Genomic DNA, 13084 nt, shown 5'->3' with positions numbered 1-13084 from the left:
TCTCTCTCTCTCTCTCTCTCTCTCTCTCTCTCTCTCTCTCTCTCTCTGTCTCTCTCTCTCTCTATTCCTATATACATGTTGTCTCCCTCAATAGAGGGAGGCTCCTGGAGGGTAGGAATTGTTTATTTTTTTTGTCTTTGTATCTCCAATGCCTACACATAGTTGGCACTTAATAAATGATTTTTATTTGTTTTCAGGGGGCAGTCAGGGTTTAAGTGACTTGCCCAGGGTCACACAACTAAGCGAAGGGTAAACCATGAAAAAATTTGACTATGTCATAGTGAAGTCTACTAGGCTTGAAAAGAACAATGGAGTCTGTGTTCATACTTCTCTCTTATAAAAGGTGAAAATACCTCAGGAATTATAGCCTGTATTTATAATGGTACACAAGTGGGAGGCCGGATCCTCCTGACTCCAGGTCCAGCTGCTCTATCTACTGTGCCACCTAACTGCCCCAATCAATGATTTTTAAATTGACATATTGATTCAATAAACAGTCATTATGACTCTACTATGTACAATGGTCTACGGTAGGTCCTAAGGAGTTACAAAGACAAAGATGAGATAGACAAGGCAGCTGGGTGGTGTAGTGGATAGAGTGCCAGACCTAGAGTCAGAAAGACTCATCTTCCCAAGTTCAAATCTGGTCTCAGACACTTACTAGCTGTGTGACCCTGGGCAAGTCACTTAACCCTGTTTGCCTCCGTTTCCTCATCTGTAAAATGAGCTGGAGAGGGAAATGGCAAACTACTCTAGGATCTTTGTCAAGAAAACCCCAAATGGGGTCACAGAGAGAGAGTTGGACATGATTGAGATGACTGAACAATAATAACAAAAGATTAGATAGATACAACACGGACCTATGTACTCTGGTAAGGGAGAACCAGACTAATGCCTGAAAGGATTTGTGATCTGAACCTTCTGTAGGATGTCTTCTCTGGTTCCCCCCAAATGCCTTCCCTCCTCAATAAACTCTTTACATTTCTGGAATATAGTTTTTAATTTACATGTTGTCTCCCCCATCAGAATTTAATCTCTATGAGGACAGTGACCATGTTTTTGCCTTCTCCTTATACTCTCAGCACTATACATCTAAAGTTTAATAAATGCTGATTGATTGATACCACCAATATTCATATTCCCTCCTAGGAAGCAGATGGAAACTCCTCTATCTATGCTTGCCCATCCTGGGACACTTGTCCAAATTCTCCCAGAAAGTCACGACAAGGGGTCTATATAAATATACAATAATAAAAACGGGTTTGACCATATATCCGTGTATAGAAGACTCCAAAGATTAGAATCACTGTGGGATTTGAGCCTATTAACTGTCCAATTCAATTATATAGAGACATGAAAAGCATTTTACCAGAGGTCTCATGTTATGAACTTCAGAGCTATACTACCATCGGGGTACTACATCTAAAAAGACATCAGGCAACTTTGTACTGGATTCCTTTGTAAAGTGATCAGACCCATTGGCCATGTTCCTTTGATTCCCCAGTTGGCCTTCAGGCATCCAGGTCCAGCAAAGGTGGTTTGATCTTTCAATTGAAAGCTAGAGATACAGTATAAGTTGGAGCAGGACCCTGGAAAAAAGGAGAAATATTCACATATCATAGATTTGATGTTGGAAGACTTAAAGGACATTGATTCCTCATTTTACAGATGAGGAGAATGGGTCACAAAGAAGTATCCGGGGTCATACAGAACTCTCCACTGGGCTACTTCCTCTGCCGACTTTCTACAATGATACTGTAGCTTGTTGAAGGAATAGAAATCAGGGGGATCTTGCACATGTAGGCTTCCAGACAATCCTCCAACCCTTGTCTTTACCTCCAGTATCCCCTACACAAAGAAGGGCTACTTGTGTGTATAGATGTGTATAAGCTTTCTTAGCCAAGTGTTCGCCACCTGCATTTGAATATTGCCTCTGATTACAAAATCCAAAATTCATGATTCTAATGTAAGAGAGAGCTTTTCCCCCCAAATGTAATAATATACAGATGGCTTTTCATTTGCCCATATTGATTCAAATGAGAAGGTAATTTTATTAACTAGTAATTCTTTATAAAAGCACAGTTTGCTGTATAAGCATCTGTGTATATAAACCCATGGGTATTTGTATATATGTGTGCCTATATGTACTTACACATAACATATATATATGTACCTACACATAACTGTATACATACACAAATATATACATGCTGCCATATTTGGTCTATATCTCTCTTAAAGTGTAACAAGTGGTCAAATAAAATTATGATGGGCTGTCTCTTTCTGGAAAATATCTTCCCCATTATGGTTCCCCTCTAACAGGTGGGGTTCTCCTAGTCCCAGATCTATAGGTTGGAGCTAACTATGCTCGTTAATGTATCTAGTCAATTGGGCAAAGCATAAAGGGAAAAAAAAATCCATCTTGACTGCAGCAGACAATCACCTTATGCCCTGAAGCATGAAGTCTGATTACCCTTATCTCAGTTTATCATTAAATCAAAAACTGTTGCTATAAATACTGGCCCAGGACTCCATTTATGAAATTATACAGGCTAGTCGGCAGAAATAAGCAGCTGCCCTTTTGCTTCCTTAATTTCTGTTTCCCTGTGAAGATCTCTGGGAACTGAAAGAAACCATTTAGCTCGGAGCGGGCTTTATTACTTGATTCACTCTCTCCCGGGGCAGCTAGGGATGTTTTCTCTCCTATAACCATTCTCCTTGTTAGTTAAAAGCAACAGGCATCCCAGCTGCTAGTTATCTTGCATTACATGAATCAATGAAGATGGTAACTCTGGGACCCAGGGAATAAGTGTTAGTCTTGACCAGAGAAGCCTGAGGAAAATCTCTGAATTCTGGCCCCTTTATTAAGACTTTTATCAGCCTGCAGGGCCACCTCCATATAGAAAGTCCTGCTAAATATAAGATGGGGAGGGAAGACCATTGCTAACACTGTCTTTTCTGTTTCAACTGGGTAGGCTGGATGCCTACTGTATGATCCTGGGCAAATCATTTAACCTCTGGGTGTCTGTGGCAGAACTGTTGAAATTGTAGAACAAGTATTGGCTTGGATTAGGAGAGGGAGTTTTCTCCAAGTTCACTACTAATGTAATCATAGGTCTGGTTAAAAAAAAAATTATGGAGGAGTGGTCATAAAGTTAAATCTGGAATCAGGAAACCTGATTTTTGTGTTTAATTTTTAACCCCACCTATGTGATCATGGATAAGAGTTTGAATAAACTTGGAGACACAGTTTCCTCATCTGTAAAATGGGCATGACAATATTTGCCTTGCAGGGTTGTTTTGAGGAAAGAGAACATTTTGTAAACATTAAAGCATGATATAAAAGGGAGTTACTACTGTTGTCAGCATCTCTTCCCCACCCCAGTCATCTGAAAGCTTCTGAGAAATGTAAAGTAATACTTCCATAAACAGGGGAAAAAAAAAACCCCAAACCTCCTGTCCTATCTCCTCCACCCCAACACAAATACATAGACCTTCCTCATTCCCAAGCTGATTTTGTTCAAGATCTTTTCTGGGGTAAAAATTTAGACCAGTCTGGTCTGTTTTTCAGGACCAGTCTAGAAATGGAATTCTACTCCTGGAAGGGTGAGGCAGTCACTCCATCAATCTAACAGGCATTAACGCTGTGCCTAGCACCATTAACTGGGGACATTAAAAGACAATAGGTGTACCTTGCATTTATACAACAGATGTGCTCCTGAAAAGCTGCCAGTATTGGATTTTTATAAACAGTATCCTATTTCTCGAATGGCTCATTTTATAAGTTCGGAGAAGCTTTGTCTTCATTTCTGATTGATCTTTATTTGACAGTGGCCCAACAACTGGGAAGCAGAGGCTGTGTAGAGGAAGGAAGGTCAGGCTGGCAGACAAGAGACCCGGGTTCTCAGCTAAGAGACCCGGGTTCTCAGCTAAGTTCTGTCACTGAACTGACAGACTATATGACCTTGACCTCCAGTGCCCAGCTTCCTCATCTACAAAAAATGCTCTAACATTCTCTAAGTGTCCTCTGCCTTTCTCTCAAGTAGTAAAGAGTCTTTCAAGGTCTTAAAAAATGAACTTGGGGAGCTTATATTTAAAATGCACTCTGGGTTCATATGCTACTTGTAAAGCAGATGGTTTAAGTAATTATCCCCTAATTTATCTGTTTTAAAATTAAGTTTTATTACAATGAATTTTCTTAAAACGTTTTTTATAATAGGGAGAAGTGTTCCCCCTTCCATTCTAAAGTTGGTGAGATTTCTACTACCACCACTGCTGATGACCACCTCTGAAATGGAAGGGGCCTGATTAGGCAGTAAGAAAAATAAGGCTAGAGATACATACTGATAATTTAGAGGTCTAGACACATACAGAGATCTCTACTGGCCCATCAAAACTGGTTGCCAATATTAGAATTTCCGGGAGGCAGAGGGGCATATGCACACGCGTTACATGTTCAAATGACATAACCATCATAAAGCACTTTGCAAATTTTAAAATGCTAAATAAATGCCAGTTAACATTATTATTATTATTAGCTTAGGTCTCTGGTCTGATGATGCCTTTATTACCTGGGCCTTCTACTACACTCCTGCTGAGCTCAAGCAATCATTATAGACCATGTAGGTGTGTGCTTATAAACATTTAACAACCATGCTCTTCAGGAAAAAAAAAAGGTATGCACACACTCAAATTTAATTTGAATTATTAATACTTTCTTAAGTCTAGACAATTAACAAAACAATAATTCAAGCCCTGATTTGCAGTGTTTGCCAATTTCTGAGGTTTAAATGCAAACACTAACAATGTAATGATAAGCTCCCTCAAACTGGTCAAAATTGTCTAGAATATGGCCCTCTCTTTTCTTTTCTCACTCAAGACCTTCACCTTCATTCTCCTCTTGTCAATGTCAAAGTAGACTAGCTTTGTTGGTCATCCATCATTGGTGGATGGCATCCTGTGACTTTGGCTCAGGAAAGAAATGTCCAATCACAGAATCTAAGGCATGAGAAGGACCTGGGAAGCCATCTAGTCCAAACCCCCTCTATAACAGACCCAAAAGAGCAGGCATCCCAATTTGGTTTAAAGGTTTCCCAAACCTACTATTTCTAAAGGCTGCCCATTCTACTTTGGGGCAGCTCTACTTGTTAGGAATTTTTTTTAATTCTTAAACCAAGTACAAATACACCTCTTTGCAATTTCCACTCATGGCTCCTAGTTCTACACTCAAGGGTGAAGCAAAAACCAATATATATGTCCACCTTTTCCTCCCACCTCTTAGTCTTCCTTCTCCAGGATAATCCATTGTTCCTTCAACCAATTCTCACATTGCACATCTGCCAAGCTCTTCTTCATCCTGGTCACACTACTTTGGAAGCTTTCCTGCTTATCAGTAATTATTTCATTATTAATGATCAAAAAGTCGTCCCACCATATCATCTGAGTACTGTTGTAGAACTCTGACATATTATTTACGCAAGACACTTTGTTAGAAAACAGCTTTTAAAGTATTTTACTTAACTTAGTCACATGCTTTCTTATAGCCAACAAACAAGATGCACAGTGTGATTTACATTCTCTCCATCAATTGATGGTAATTGGTTAATGATGTGGTCCACTGTGGAATACTGCTTAGTAAATCTTGCTTATTTCTTTCTAATAGCCTCATTGAGGAGGCCCTTGATGGGTGTATAAAAATTTTCTATAGTGGGGGTGGCTAGGTGGCGCAGTGAATAGAGCACCGGCCCTGGAGTCAGGAGGACCTGGGTTCGGATCCAGCCTCAGACACTTAACACAAAAACTAGCCTTGTGACCTTGGGCAAGTCCCTTAACCCCAACTACCCTCCAAAAAGCAAACAAACAAACAAACAAAAACAACTTTCTATAGAAATAAATAGGGAAATGTCTTTAATGCCGCCATTCTGATGGTGATATTATATGGTTACAAGTCATAGAATACGAAAGCCTCCAAAGAATTAAAATTAGGTTCACTCAAAGGGCAATAAAGAAGTATATCCCAGTAGAATGAAAGCTCCTTAAGAGAAGGGAATATTTTAATTTTTTTGTAATCCTTTAGTCTAGCCCAATGCCCGACTCACACAGTAAACACTTAATAAATGCCTGATGTTTGATTAATGGTGGACAAGAACAAGCTGAAAAGACATTACAAACAAGGTATTACAGAGGAAAAGTGGTCTAAAGGATATCAAAGAAATGTCGGATCAAAATAGAATATGGGGGCAATCATGTAGTCAAAGTAAGTGATGACCGCTGCATAGCCTGTATGTACCACTGGTGTCCTGATGCTTAAAAAAAAAAAAAAAAAAAGAGGAAGGCCTCCAAGCATACCAGATGTAGTGAACTCAAGTGAGAATATGTTTAAGAATCACACAGAGGAAGAGCAGGCACTTCAATGAGATCACCGACCCTTTTTTAGTACTGGAGTTAATTTCATTTTATTAGATTCAGCTCAACATTCTAGTCAGTCAAGATATTTTTGGATCCATTCTCTCTGACATCTAATGTGTTAGCTAGCTTATTTCTCCAAGCTCTGTATCATCTGCAAATTTGGTAAGTGTGCCATTTAGAACCTTATCTAAGTCACTGACAAATTTTAAATAGCATGTGTGACTGACATGAGAGACCTTCCTCCAAACTGATACTGAACCATCAACGACTTTTTTTTGGTTCGAGACTTTCAAATCCACCTGACTACACTATCTTCTATCCCACATGTCTCCATCTTATCCACAAGAACAGCACAAGAAACTCTTGTCAAATACTTGGCTAAAATCTAGGCAAATTCAAATGAATGAATGAATGAATAAACAAATGGATGAATGAATACATGGATAGAGGAATGAATGAATGAATAAATGAATGAATGAAGAAACCTAAGTAAACATTATCTCCTGTATTCCTTCCTCTGACCCATCAGTCTCATAACCTTGTCAACATGGGAAATGAGGCTCATCTGACATAGCCCACTCTTGGTAAAGCCATGTTTGCTCTCTGTGATCACTGACTCCATGTCTAGATCTTCCTTAAGCTTAAAATCTGTCTCTTTAACCTCCACCCACTGTTCTTGGCTGTGCCTTCTGAAATCAAGCAGAACCAGTGTAATCCCTCTTCCCCTTGACAGCCCTGGAAATCCTTGAAGACTGCTATTATGTTCCCAGCTGCCCTGAGTCTTCTCTTTCCTAAGCCACATATTCCCATTTTCCTTCCACTGAGCTTTGAACAGCGTGTTCTTTCTCACCAGTCTTTTCACCATACTAGGCACTCCCATTCCAGGGTCTCCAAGAAGCATCTAACGGCAAAAGTTCCAAAAGACAGACATTCACCTTCAGCCTTCTCTTCCCCGATCCTGGTGCTCTTGGCTTTCAGAGAAATGAAAAGCATCCAGTTCTCATCAATTACAGTCTGAAATGCGGTTTGGGGGCCATGGTGGGCCACATTTGCAATGCATTCAAGTTAGAAATTTATTTAATTTTCATATGGGGCAACAGGGTGGTGCAGGAGATAGACAGCATTTGACTTCGGAGGGAAGGAAAACCTGATACTTTAGTTGTGTGGTTGCGGGCAGGTCACTTTATCTTTCTGCCTCAGTTTCCACTATAAAATGGAGATAATAATAGTACCTATTTTACAGTGTCGTGAAGATCAAATGAGATAATATATGCATATGTTTCTATATGTGTATGTATACACACATATTTGTATATACGTGTATATATAGACATATATTTGATATATGTATGCATATATACATGTATATATACATACACACATATCTTTATGTGTGTTATATGTATATAAAATAAGCAAAGAATTTTATTGATATTCAAATTTTACCTATTCACAAGATTTCTTTGTGTTAGAATTTTTCCCGAAATAAAACCAAAACCAACCTACAGGTGTAGGTTTTGCTGCCTCTACTCTGACCGCCCACCTTATCTGGAATGCTTTCTCTCTTCACTTCCTCTACTTAGAACCCTGACTTTCCTTAAAGACTCAAGTCACGAGCAATCTTGAGTTGCCAACTCAAGACAGAAAGGCTTTCTCCCAGTTGCTAACTAACCTCTCTAAGGTATTATTATAGAGATAGCTTGGTAGAGTAATAGATACAGAACTGGGGCTGGAATCAGGAAGAACTGTGTTCAAATCAACCTCAAGACATGAGTTGTATAACCCTGGACAAGCTGCTTAACTGTTCTGCCTCAGTTTCCTCAGCTGTTAAATGGGGATAATAATAACAGCTACCTCCCAGAGTTGTTGTCAGTATCAAATGAGACAACAGCAAGTCCTTAATAAATCCTTCCTTCCTTCCCTTCCTTCCACTTTCTATATTGCTTATATATACTTAGATATGTATATTTTGTCTCCCCTATTAAAAAAGAAGTTCTTGAAGGACAGAGACTGTTTTTACTTTTTCTTTGTACCCCTCAGGCCTTAGGCCAGTGCCTGGCACAGAGCAAAGACTTAACAAAATGCCTTTTGGTTAAATGACTGGATTTGTTAAAGTATTTGTATCTCTGGTCCTCTCAAGTTAAAAAGGGATCATATATAAAGGAAACACCATCATTCAAGGCTGGCTTTGCTTCCTACCTGCTAAGTAATTCTCTTAACCTATAATTTGAGGTAGAATGTTACCTTTTACCATGGTTATTGTAGCACCAAATAGAAGCTGGCTTGGGTCTGTATTTGCCAATCACCAAGCAAATCATTGCACCTTAAAGTAAATCACCCCAAGGTCGATTCCATTCACTCTGTCTTAAGGATGGTGTGCTTTCAAAGCCTCTGCTGCTGGCTGCTCCATGACTAGCCATTAAGACAAGCTACAAAAAAGGGAATCAATGACAAATATTCCATTTATTGTACCCCACAGACGAAGCCTCTGCCTGCCCTACCAACTACCCACAGGATTTTCAGGAACTCTGCCACTGATAAATGACAGCACAGAAGAAACTAAAAAGAGCTACCAAAAACCCTTTTAATAGCATTGAGAGTCCTTGGCCAGCAGCAGGAGCTGCAGTGTTCTTATCTGCTGGGCTGCTGACAGCCTAATCCTAGAAAATGAATATGTTATTTTGGTCAGAGTTTCATCTGTCCCAGAGCATAGGTGCCCTCCTCCTTCTCTGCTGTGCTGCTACATGCCAAAGGAGACACATGGTATAGCTCAACTCCCTCCTTTAAATTTAAGTACAGACTACAGTAATAGGCAAAGTAATTGCAGCTTTTTCTGAGGCCTTATTATACACATACAAGAATCCCAGGCCTTTTTAACCCATGATTTTCTTTCCAAAATATACTTAGAAGGACTTAGCGTGACATGTCAGCATTCTGTGTTAAGGTCTATTTTCCAAATACAAACCTTTAGTATAGAAGCATCTAACTTTCTTACTCTAAAAGTACCTCCCCTTCTGCCCCCTTGCCCCCCCAAACAAAACCCCAAATAGCCTAGTTGGCAATTTCTCAGAGATGGATCTGATTACTCATACAGGCAAAAGGACGCTTTCATTCAACCATAACCCAGAAAAATATATGTTGTAACACACAGTGAAACTACAGTACTACTCTCTCCATGCTGATGCTACTAATGCTTGAACATCTGCAGCCCTTGCTGTCTTTGCTGATGGGGCCAATAAAATACTTTTGGGAAATGGGACAAGGATACATAATGGATCTTCACCTGCCAAGATCTGGGAAATGAATGTCAATCACACCAGAAGCAAAAACACTTTTTGAAGGAGAGTGATAAATAACATCATTTGTCCTATGCCACTGTAATCTTGGACAGGGAACCCTAACAAAGAGAAAAATTGCAGGAAAAGATACTTCTCTGGCATACTGTGAAAGGGGCAAGATGGCATAATTTGGGGGACAAAAGGGGGAAAACTGAAGATCGCAGAGCAAGAGCATGTCTTAGATAAAAGTTATCTGATGTTGACGCCTCTATACATACTGTATATATTATATTATATGAGTTTGTTATAAAAAGATCATCTTTACCCTCCTTGATGCAAACTAAGAGCAGAAAGCTCATGGGGCCAGAAGATGGTAAAGCTAGATTCATATTATCAAAGCTTCTTTGGGGCTAAATTAGCATGTAAATGGTTATAAAGACAGAAACGTCTCATGCCTGTTTCAAATAAGGAGTACCAGTACTATTGATTCTAGCAATGCATTTCGTTTCTCTGTTTCAATATCTTCATACTTCAACAGATCTGTGATCTTATACGCTAGTGCAAATGGCACATTATCCATGACTTTCCATCTTGTCTGACGTTCTGTACTTTTTTTTATTGTTCCTCCATAGAGGATGCTGTTGCTTTCCTCTAATCCTTTTACATTTTATAGGCACCAGTGGAGCATTAGTAAAGGACTGGGGTTGTCCATCTGTTACTCCCCTAACACGTATTCTCTCTATTATCCTTTGGTCACCTGCAATTTTGATTTCTTGCAGTTTGGGGCGTTCCATGATACACAACCATACACCACTGCTGGGAAAACACTTAGGTTAAAAAAGAAATGGCCTTGGAATCCAGGCACAGTATTGAGATTGTTAAAAGCTCTGTGCTATTTTCCAAATGCAACTCAGTCTACTTTCTTCTCTTCTTCTCCCCTCTTTCAATTCTGGGCCCAGTTCATATTTCACTTGCATTGTCTGTCTAAGATATACACATACACACTCACACTCACACTCACTCATATACCAACTCTATGAACCAACCATCCAACTGAATGCCACAGTTGGATAATAGGCATTTTTCATCCACTTCATTTTCCTATTTGGATTGTCAGGCCGATTTCTTTTGAATAGTCTTAGATATCAATCAACTAGGAAGCTCAGTAAACATTTTGGAGCTTGATTAAAAAAAAGCATAAAGTTATCCACAAACAGGAATATCTGGAAGAAAGGTCCCACCTTCTATTTAGAATTCTTTCAGATGAATTTTGTGTAGATCATCCTAAGATGATATCAAGAAGGCTTCTATCTCACAATTTTATACATTTCTTGATAGTAATAATCAGAAAGTCATTGAACAGAGTTTTATCTGTGGTTGCATTTATCAAGGAAATCTAATTTTAACATACAAATGAGAGACTCCTTACGATTACAGTTCTCTCTGCACTTCAGAAACTGTCCCCTACACAGTTGTGAAATGGGTTTTCCTAAAGCACAGATCTGACCATGGCACTTCCCTCCACCCCCAACCCCAATGGCTCTTGGTTACCTTGGCAAGCAAATATAATAATCTCCTTTGCTTGACATTTTTTCCATATTTATTGCATATTACTTCCCTCTACACACTTACAATACAGTCATCCTGGCCTTCTTACTGGTCCTCACACAACATATTTCATATCCTATCTTCATCCCTTTACATTGGCAGTTCCTCCTGTCGGGGGTGCTCTTTCCCTTCCTCACTTTTCCTGTCCCTCTCCCACTGTAAATGTCTTCTATCTGTTTTGTGTGTTTGTTTTATGTTTATATATCTATCTCTATATCAATATCTAAGGGGGGGCAAACATGATAATTAAAAAAAAACATTTATTAGGCACCTATTGTATGCCAGGCATTGTGCTAAGCACTGATATAGAAAGACAGAAAAAAGAATTCCCCTAAAGCTCACATTTTAATAGCAGAGATAGCAGGTATGTGTATATGTGCGTACATATACACACACACATACACACATATATATACACATACACTGTATATACATATATACACACAAATGCATTTTATCTGTTTTGTGTTGTTATATCTGTGTGTGTATAACATACACACATGCCATTAGTAGCCTCAGCACCATTATATCATAGGTCTTTGCCATACACATTATATATATGTATGCATGTATATATATATACACACACACAAAACAGATACAAAGAATTTGTATAGTATAATATGTTTACTGTATGTGAATACATGCTATCTATGCCATTAGAATAGGAGCTCCTTGAGGGGAGGAATTTTTTTTCTATCTTAGTATCTCAGTGCTTAGCACACATACAATAGGTGCTTAGTAAATATTGGTTGATTAACTGAGGTTCTATTCTAACAACAGAACTTTCTGACTTTAGAAGGCTAAGAAAAAACCCTCGAAAACATAGGTAAGAAAAGGGTTACACATCATCAACCTATGGAGAGCTGATTTTATTATAATGAGTCATGCCTTTCATGCCTTAACAAGTAATAAGTTTGTGCTTTTATATCATTTTATTGCAAAAAGGGAAAAAAATTCTTGTAGAAAGCATCTGGTGCAACTATTAGACACGGGGCCCAGATTTAGCTAAATCATGTGTTTGCTTTTGTGAAGAAAAAAAATAAAAGATGTAGCAATAACATGTGTAGTTCACCAAAGAATTAGCCTGAGTCTTTCTGTTTTCTGTCAAGTAGAACTACAAGCTATAAAGTACTTTAATTTCTTTCTTCTCCTTTTCAAAATATACCGTATTCTCAAAGTCCAGTCTGAGTGGCGTCTGGGCAGCTCCTTCTAATTCCATTACTCAAGTGGTTTAATAATCAAGCCTGAAAAGGCTACATAGAAATCTATGTTAAGGGTAGGGTGATTCCCCATTTAAAAATATCCTTGGTTGACCCTCCATCCCTACTACGATTTTTTTTGCAGGTGTGCCCCCCCCCACAAAGTTGGTGGAGAGAGGGGCTTGGCCCAGGTTGGCAAACAAAAGAAACTTCCTGTTCTGGATGTTAACTTTAGTTACCAAAACCAGACAATGATGCCAGTAGTGTGGAAGAAAAAATTGCTATAGCCAGCTGTGCTGTTCACAGTTGGATGAATTCTGTGTAGCTCCAAATGGTTATGGAGCCAGTAGCCTGTTGTGGCCAAGGACAGAATGATGGATGATATACATACTGTGTCCAAGTCGAAAGAATGGCAGAAGTTCACTTCAGGGTTGTTAAAATGCTAATCTGGGTTAGTTAACAAAAGCCTAATGGAAAAGAAAAGTTTGAGAAAGAAGGACACCTCATGTGCTATATACTGTGTCCCCAGATTTGATTTCACTGCTTCCATAAACACTTGCTTTTGAAAATAAAGACAATCTAGCCGTT

At 39.0% G+C, this 13084-nt stretch overlaps 1 protein-coding gene across 14 annotated transcripts in view; it reads right to left on the bottom strand.

Annotated features, from left to right (window-relative positions):
- SEMA6D (semaphorin 6D) overlaps positions 1 to 13084 on the bottom strand; it is a 70674-nt gene that overhangs the window by 52167 nt on the left and 5423 nt on the right. Inside the window, exon 2 of one of the 14 annotated variants that reach the window (XM_069097967.1) lies at positions 1370 to 1589. The exons of the other annotated variants lie outside the window; for them this stretch is intronic. The gene's annotated coding sequence lies outside the window, so the exon portion shown is untranslated. The remainder of the gene's footprint in view (positions 1 to 1369; positions 1590 to 13084) is intronic. 14 annotated transcript variants of the gene reach the window in all.

The sequence above is a fragment of the Petaurus breviceps genome, unplaced genomic scaffold, assembly GCF_028583685.1.
Source record: "Petaurus breviceps papuanus isolate PSGF00001 unplaced genomic scaffold, PetGlider_PUasm1.0 37, whole genome shotgun sequence".
Taxonomy (NCBI): domain Eukaryota; kingdom Metazoa; phylum Chordata; class Mammalia; order Diprotodontia; family Petauridae; genus Petaurus; species Petaurus breviceps.
The sequence above is the reverse complement of the archived record's forward strand: the minus strand, read 5'-3'. Positions and strand labels throughout refer to the sequence as shown.